Source organism: Corvus kubaryi, unplaced genomic scaffold, assembly GCF_017639235.1.
Source record: "Corvus kubaryi isolate FWS band 111438036 unplaced genomic scaffold, C.kubaryi_AGA036_p1.0 135, whole genome shotgun sequence".
Lineage (NCBI taxonomy): Eukaryota > Metazoa > Chordata > Aves > Passeriformes > Corvidae > Corvus > Corvus kubaryi.
The window spans coordinates 2251764-2260895 of record NW_024580669.1 but is presented as its reverse complement, the minus strand read 5'-3'; the positions used below and the strand labels follow the sequence as shown (position 1 = coordinate 2260895).

At 42.1% G+C, this 9132-nt stretch overlaps 1 long non-coding RNA gene across 1 annotated transcript; it reads right to left on the bottom strand.

Moving 5' to 3' along the window:
* Positions 1-1895: 1895 nt before the first annotated feature.
* LOC121676236 lies at positions 1896-8878 on the bottom strand. Its single transcript, XR_006020399.1, has 2 exons — positions 4917-8878; positions 1896-4746 (listed from the first exon to the last, which is right to left on the bottom strand). It is a non-coding gene; the product is annotated as an uncharacterized LOC121676236 (long non-coding RNA).
* Positions 8879-9132: the final 254 nt, after the last annotated feature.

Here is a 9132-nt window from a genome sequence, read left to right as displayed (position 1 = left end):
TAAGAACCTGGGAAACAGGGAAGAACAAACCCAGAATTCAATGACTTAGATAAAAATTGTACATGGAAGAGCATCTGATTACACTTAGGTTTCTCCAGTTACAAATTAAGTGTTCTGTAATCCTCCAGAGAAAATTATGGGAATGACATGTCAGTGACTTCAAGCTCTAATCTTACAAGCTTCGTAATTCATGTTTTTATTTGACACTGATGGCATCACTTGAATGAGTAAAGTTCTGTCTGCAATTAAAGCACGGCAAGAATGAAGTTTACAAAGGCTTTGTTTTGCTTTTGAATAATTTTAGGGATTTACAGGTGGTTTAGGGGCATTGAAACACTTACCAGGGAGCCCTTTCTCTTCCACTGATGAATTCCTGCAGAATTCCTGCAATTGGAGTAACATGAGAACTTTCTGTGACTGCAAGAGACAACTGTGGGGGCACTTTATCCCATTAATCAGGGATCATCAGACAGAACAAGCACTGGGTGCGACTTGGAAAGACTTCCGTGGTGGACTAATGATCCTGTACAGGAAATTCATTAAAAAATCAGTCCCACTGCTTCCTTTCCATGCCCTGCCATAACAGAAGCCGTGTAAATGGATTTTGTTAGAGCTGTACTTAGGACAGCTTTACGATCCATCTGAAAGACAGAGCCAGCCTGCAATCTGCAGACAATGGCCTGTGAGAACATCACATCTGACAAACTGCTCAACTTACTGTAACTTTTTTAATCCCTTTTTTAATAAAATGTGGAGCCGAGATGACAGAGTGACAAGTCTGCAGAAAGGCTCTGTCTGTACCATGGGAAGGGACTGTGTGAACTTCCTACTTAACGCCTGGCCATGGATCTCATTTATGAGCTGCTGCAGACATCCCATGGCATGGCCGAGATGGGGGAGCCACTGAGAAATTATGTGTCAACTGAAAAACCAACTAATACTAACTGCAGTGAGAAAGAACTGTCTACCCAGATAGAAACTGGGATTGTGAAGTCAGTTACAGATGTCTTTAAGGGATTTCTTTTTTTTCGGTCATTTTCAACTTGAACTTAAACCACAGCTATTGGGGAAAAGCTGCTTCATCTTTTCTTTTTCTGCACCATCAATCCCCCAGCGTTTTCACCACCAGCTTAATGAATTCCAACTATCAAGAGAGTTCATCCGCTCTGTAATTTGTCTTTTTTTGTTCCCTTCACTAAACAAGCAGGAAAAATGTTTTTAATTTGCAAGGCTGAATAAATACCTACTGTGTTTGCCAAGGTTTTATTGACATTCATGGCTGTCCACAAAGCTGACTGACTTCTCACAGAGATGGTTTATCTCCTCAAGTAAAGAAAATAAACCTGCCCTAACAAGAAGATGTTAATCTTTCTTAATAAAATAAATGAAAAGCAGCAGTTCAATAAATAATCCTGTGGCTAGTGAAAGCCCTTCACTCAGGATACAGTCCCAGAGCAGATTTTTGTTGACAGCAAGATCACACAGCACTGGGACACCCTCCAGTGCTCACTGCTGCCTCTGATGCTGCACTTCTTGTCACCTTCAGCAGTACCAATACAACTGCCTGTGGGCCATGAAATTCATTCAAATGATTCTAATTCAAAGAAAAAAATGAAGCGTTTCTTTTCTTAACTGAGTTATTTTCAGTCATCTGGTTTTCCACACAGTCAGGGGAGAGGTGGCACTGCATTGCTGCTGAGCTGGAAATGAATGGCTGGGAGTGGGCAGAAACTGATTAAGCTGGCACTAGCAAAAGACATGAACTGTGGAATTACACCTTGGATAGCATCAAATCCCATCTCTCTTGCTCAGCTGGTCACGAGGAGTTGAGATGAGTTTCAGCTTACAAGGAAACACAGTTCTTCAACTTTCACAAGAAAATCAATACACTGAACTCTGAGGTTCTTACTCAAGTTTTACTGGATTTTTACACAAGGTTCAACTTTTCCCACAGGCCTCTTTGGCTGGATTTTTCCATTTGAATTTCTCTCATTGAACAATTCTGTCATCTTAAAATGAGCAAGGAACAATCAAAGCCTCCACAGCTGGAATTTAGTATCATCAGAAGGTCTGTGGTGGCTTGATATAAACACTAAGAAAAAAAAAGTATTTGAGTCGTTTGGGAGGAAAATAACGACAAACCATTACTGAAAAGATTCCTACACTGATGACAGTATTTCACATCCCTTCCTGTGCTTTGTTTAGCTGCACTGAGAAGTGCTATGAAGTAAAGAGATCTGGGGAACATTCCTCTGGAACACGCAAACCAGCCTTCAAATAAAGACAATTATTTCCCACTAGTGAAACATCCAATTTACCCATTATGCAGGCACAGCATGCATTTATCTTTTTAATTTCAGAGGTCCTCAAAGCTTTGAGCAGGAAAGGTCTGATGGCTACAAGGTATTTACAACAACTGATACTAAGGAAGGACACAGATCTGCTGTACCTGAGAAAAAACAGTCTCCACCATTTACAGCTTTATCCGTGGAACAATTCATTACTGACAGGTTTGTCCTCAGAATCTGGAAGAAAAAAAAACACCAGAAGCTGTTTGAATTAGTCCCCTCTGTGTTGTTCTGCAAAGAGATGAATTAAAACACAACTTGAGACTAAATTTGCTCTTTCTCCAGGTTTTACACTTTTAACCATGTTATGACTCCTCACAATCTGTACTTGTGTGACGGCATTTACAGTCAGAACAGGCAATCGAGGTGTGCCACTTTAGTGTCTAAGTCCATCATGAAGTCCAGGCATCATGGTCCCTATGGAAAGAGTAATTTTGGATTAGAGCTCTCAAATTCACCAAAAAACCCCTGCTGTCTTTGTTTCATAACAAAGTGTACGTGTAAGCACTCCTTATGAGATGTATCCTAAGGTATCTCCAAACCTGGTAAAATGCCTCAAGCTGCAGTCCACTTCTGCACTGACTGTGGCAATGGTGCCACAGGGAAATAATTCTTTGTGGAGGCAGAATCCATAAATAGCAGGTGCCAGAGAATCACCTGCTGCACAGAACAACATCCTTGACGTAGAAGTTGTCTCAGATTTACTCTGAACTCTGTTTTGAAATCTCTTCAGGCTGATTTTGGGGATTAGCAGGGAAGGAAATCCTAAAAATACAAAAGCAGGCTTATCAAGCTGGGGGAAAGGCAGTAAGATGTTTTTGTGACAAAGGCTTCAGGATATGAATTATGCATTACCAAAAACTGACTTCAGTCTGGATGGGAGGAGGGAGATTTCTGTGCATCCAAATCCCAGCACAACGGGCACAAGCTGCTCTGCAGGGAATTACATGCATCCTGTACAAACATTATCCATTTGAGAATCTCACTCTCCTTTTTGCCCGAGTATTATTTTGTGCTAATTGTGAGAATCTGAGGCAGAAAACCACAAATAACCTGCGAAATCCTTGGAATCAGTTACTATCCAATTCGGAGAGGGCTACTGAGACCATAAGGAAGCAAGAACAGTCTGGCTTCAGCCTCCCTCTATTTCTGTCCACATTTCCACCCTGCGCCCATCACCATAGCAGCTGACTGCTCCTTCTGCAAAACACCAACCTTTGGGGCAGCAGAGGCAGGAAAATAGTGGGGTTTTTTTCCCAAATGCACCACCATTTGCTGGAAAAAAGCAGCTGATGTTTTCTTTTAGGAACTGGACAGAACAGCTGTAATAAAAAAATGTGATTCCTGTTGATTGCTGAGGTACATTAATGAGGGTGTGATAATGAAGCAGCCACCCACAACAAAACTCACTGTTGATTGTCCATGTCTTACATTACAAAAACACTTATTTTCATTCCCACTGCTGCCTTACACATTTAAAATCATCTCATTGGGGTCTGGGAAAAAAACCAATGACCATTAAGAATAAAACCCAAAATATTTCCTCAGCTTAAAATAGTTCTTCTGACTTACAGCTTTTGGGACATAAGAGAGATGAGCATCATTTTTAGCAACCACCCTGGCACCATGGCTGTTATACAAGTTTCAATAGCAGCTCTAATCCCACCCCTGAGCAGAAATGCCCCCGTCATCAAGCACTCCAAAGCTACACCTGCTGTTTGTATCCTCGTGCCATGAGCTGGATCACAGCCACTTCTGTCCCTACAAAGTGAGCTCTCAAAACCAGGCACCGGCTCATGCCACTGCTGCTCTGCTTATCTCCACACTGGATTAATTTGTGCTGCTCCACACATCATCATGGCACTTCGTCTGTCAAAGCATGAAAAGTAGCCTGAAAAGAACTGCTTGTAAGTATCTTTAAAAAATAACGATAAATGCACAAAACCATTTATTAGTCTGTGTTTTCTTTGCCTGATATAACACGGACTTCTTCACAATTACCCAAGAGGAAGTGAAATTAAAATTATCACACAGAAAGACGATAACAATTAAGAAAGATAGGAAGTTCAATCAGACCACTTCAAGTTTTAACCCCAGCTCAATTCCCACGCCTCACAAACACACTGCAGAGGACCTTTCAGTCAAAGACAGATAGTCCGTACTCCTCCCATCCCGTATGACACTGCAAAAAAAACCCGAAACCCAAGCCAGAAATATTTTCAGAGTGAAACAAAACACTTTAGAACCTTTCCTTGTTATGCTGAAGAAGCAAAGAAGCTGGATGGGGCATCGAGCAACCTGGGATCGTGGAAGGTGTCCCATCACACGGCAGAGGGTTGGAGCAAGATGGTCTTGAAGGTCCCTTCCAGCCCAAACCATTCTGTGATTCTATGGTTCTCTGAAGCAGAAATCAGTATTTTTTAAAGATATTCACTTCCTACATTCTGCTGCTGCACAGTGACAAATATGTATGCCAGATACATTTATATACTACATACTTCACAGCAGGAAAAATAACCAGTGCAGAGATCTCATTCCATCAATGTACTGGAAACAGAAATTATTTACCTTTCAATTTGCACAGATTTGTAAGCAGGTTTTTCCCTCACACAACGTGTTCTTCCTCTGGCATATGCAAGATACCCTCATGAGATCAGCACCTGGAATTTACAAAATGGTTTATTTAAATGCATGTTTGCATTTCCCCTTCAGCTTCTCATGAAATGCAGAGAAGTCACATGGTTATGGTAAAAATAAAGATTTTGGGGATTAATTAATGCCCTTTTAGCTGTGCTAGGGACTGGAAGAGCCAGGAGATGAGAGAGATCTTCACTGTATGCTGAGCAAGGATCATCTGGATCAACTGGTGAGCATCTGGCAGTGCTGGAATCAATTACATCTGCACAACCATGCATGGCTTGGACTATTTACTGATCCTTACTCCTGAACCCTTTTTACTACTCAGTTTGTGCATGTGACTTCTGTGACAGGACAGTCACATCATGAGGATAAAAGCAGACACTGTGCTTCAGTAACAAACACTGATGCTGGCACACGCCATGGAAATTACAGAGCTAATTAGAGGACAACATAATGCTTCGTGTATTGAACACAGCCAGGAAGGGATGGCAAAAGGGGATGCTGGAGTCTGAAAAAAAATTTGTTTTACAGACTAATTTTTGCTTTGATCTGCAACAGCTATTAAACAACTTCAGTTGCATTGGAAAAATATGTCCCTGTCCATCAGAAAACACAATGTACATAAACCCAAACTACTCATGATCCTTTTAGTCTCCTCCCCACAACTGCTCCACCTTTTGAAGCTACAAACAAAGTCAGCATCTCGTAATTGGGAGTGTTAAAGGATGGATGAAATTCTGATTTTCTTTGGGACCTGAGAAACTCTGTTTGTGCAGTAGGTATTTAGCTTCCCAGTAATTTCCAAGGCAGGCAACTACTGCAGCAGGGCAGAGTCCCTCTCATGGATCAAGACACACTGATCTAGAAGCTTCATATAAAACAGAATAAAATGAGCTTGGTTTCTAGTTTACTGCCTGAGGCAAGAAAGAGAGAAGAGACACAAAAAAGAAGAGAAAGTATAAGGAATAATAAGGCAATAAAATCTGATATAAAGGCTGATTAACACCCTTTCTACTCTAGATAGAGCAGGAATCATAGGAAGATATAGTTTTAAAACAGAGGCTTAAATACAAAGGTGTTTTTGTGGCATTTAGAGAGGGTTGGCATGCGAGAAAGCTCCTTTCTGTTGACACAGAACTGAGCTGCAGCAGATTGCTATCAATCCACGTGTACAAGCCACACAAACATCCTGGAAGGAAAACAAAATGATGCACACAGGTGCAGGTCTGGAACTTGACTACAGAGAAAGAGAGAGAGAGACTGAGTAATCAAATCCATTATTGCAATGGAAATCTGGGAAGAGAGAAGATGCAGAATGTGCAGAGAACATCCCTGCGTACATTAAAAATATGATTAAGAAAAACCACAAAATCCCCCAGAATCATGGACATCCAGTCAGGATGGAATCTCAAGTGGAAACATAATTGATGCTGTTTAAAGTTTGACCAGTGTAAAAAAGGAAGGATGTAGAACAAGTGTTAATATTTGGTTTAAAAAAAGCAACTAGACGCTTCAAAGCTTCCAACAAATTCAAGAGGCAGATGTCAGTCTGGAAGTGGTGTAAGATGGAATTACAGAGGTGAACCCTAAATTGCAAATGACTGGCGCAACTTCCTACTTCTAAAGATGTGGCCATTACTAAACTAAGGAAAAATAAACCTAAAAAAACCCTAGTGATTCAGTCAGTGAGAGCTTTCACTGTTTATTCTGCCAGCATTCAAGTTCTCCTGTTTGTAACAGACATATTAAGTTAATTCATCAATTACTAAATGAGTTCAGTTAGTTCACAGCGTGTAATTAATTCATTCTCCTCTGTTAACAGGCACATCCTAATGTCACTTTGCACTATTTTGGAAATTCAATTTAATTTACTAGACACAATGAGAAAAAGGGAATTCTGAAAGCAGAAAATAAAACTGCAGCAAAGACAGATGCAAAACCTATGGAGATAATGTCCAACATAAATAGCAGCTGGCAGCAAGGTCCCTTCCCTGCCCAGCAGGGCTGACTGTTTTGAATTAACTGTTTTGTGGTTGGAACAGGTCTGGGATGTTGGGTGCAGGAATGTGGCAGCTGCCAGCCCATGGTGGTGTCCCCACAGCCATTTCCCTGCAGCTGGACTGACTTCTCATTTCTCTCACCCCTTTCAGTCCTTTGCAAACAGTTTCATCAAGAGATGCCTTTTTTAATGGAACTGCTCTGGATTTCTTTGTGGTTTTAACAGTGGCCAAGGAAATTCACTCAAGATACTCACTCAAGAGGAAATTCACTCCCCATAATTCCTGTAGCCACTGTGAAGGTTAAAAGGATTAAACGGTTGAAGTGATGACTGGGATAATAAAGTATGTGCTGTGTAATGCCAGCTGCACAGGCCTTGACAGAGTAAAGCTTAAGAAAAAAATAGAAGAGGAAAGCCTTTAAATATAAAACCTGACAGTCCCTTAACATATCTGTACTCCAAAGTCCACGTGTAAAGCAGGAGCTGGGAGGAGAGCTCGGGATGGGTGCGGGATGGAGGTTTCTGCAGCAGTGCCGAAGTGGGAGCAACCCCAGCTAGGTCAGAGCTGCCTCTCACACTCACCAACCCTTCCAGCACAGATGAAAAATAGCGGCGGACGCACCCTCAGCCAGGGAGGGAAATCAGCTGAACCATGATAACGGTAATGGACTGCAATTACAGCTTCATTAACAGGAAAATTAAGTTAGGCTTCCGTCAGGAACAAGCCATAAAATTTTTCTTGTGTTGGAGCAACACACACATGGCTGGAGCTCCTGGAAGGCCAGTCCTGTTTCATGGGTGATGCAGCACCAGGCAGGGAGACATGGCAGTCTACAGTGTCCCCTGCCACGAGACTGGGAGTCTGCAGGCATCAGCCACGTGGCCTGTTTTGGTTCTGCCTGGATTTTGGCAGCATTTAGGTGCTTAGACTCCAGAGTGATAGAACTTTCTATTCAGTAGCTGCTGGGACATCAGCATGTGCTGTATCACAGTCAAAGGTGGAGTGAGGGAACCTGCTTCTCACCTAGACTTTTCTGCAATCAAAAAGGAAGCCTAAACACCACTAAGGCCCCTGGAAGAGCCTGAAATCCAGCAAACTCCATGCCACCACCAGAACCCTTTCCAGAACAAGGCTGCACAGGAGCCGTGGTGGTCACTACCTTCCACCGGATACTGAAGCACCGCTCAAAAAGCAGGAGAGACCCTTTCTGTGCCTGTTCAGCCTTAAGCTTCACACTACCCTGGGAAACTGGAGCAGTACAGCTCCCACATGTGAGGCTGAACACATCTCTGCATCATCTGTGTGGCTCCTGGTACCCCACAGGCTGTTTCAGAGCCAACCTGAACTTCCCTGCCAGGCAAACACACCCTTAGAGCAACTGATGCCCAAATCCTGGTCGAATGCATCACAAAACAAGGTCCCTCTGGAGTGTTTCCCTCTACACTGGTTATTCTGATACCAAAATTTCATGACATCCATACCCTTGTCACCTTCTCAACACCTCAAGGGTCCCCCTTAGCCTTTTCAGTCTCATTCTGTCCCATTCTGGTGGAAGCTCAGCTCTGCCCTGTGATCCAGGAGTTTTTCACATCACATGTAGGAAACATTTCCTAATTCTGGCCCAGGCAGTTGAGTTCCACACCCAAGGGCAAAAATCCAGCATGGATACACAAACTGGGCATCTATGTGCTTTAAAGTGATTTAAAACTAGCTCAGTACTGGATATTTCTAAAGAGGGTGTATGTTGAATGTACAAGGGGACACACCTAAGCATCATTTTGAGCTGAAGCTTAAAATACACAACCTTTCCTGAACTCTTTCTGTATTTGCATGGAAAACTGGTAATATTCTTGATGAAAAATGAATAATTAAAAGGATTTTCAAAGTGCTTAAAATGATAGCAACAGAGAGAAAACAAAACTGATTCAGAGTACAGCACAGCACTGCAGTGAGACAAGGAATGACTATGATTATGTTTGAGGTACTGTAATTTAAGACAAACTGTAGCAGAACTGCTACAGCAGCTTGCTAATTCTATTACTAATCCTTACATCACACTTTCCAGACTCCTTACGGATTTCCCTCCTAACAGCCTCTGCTTTATCAGCATTTTTTTGGCAAAAGAAATTACAGTAACTTCTGCT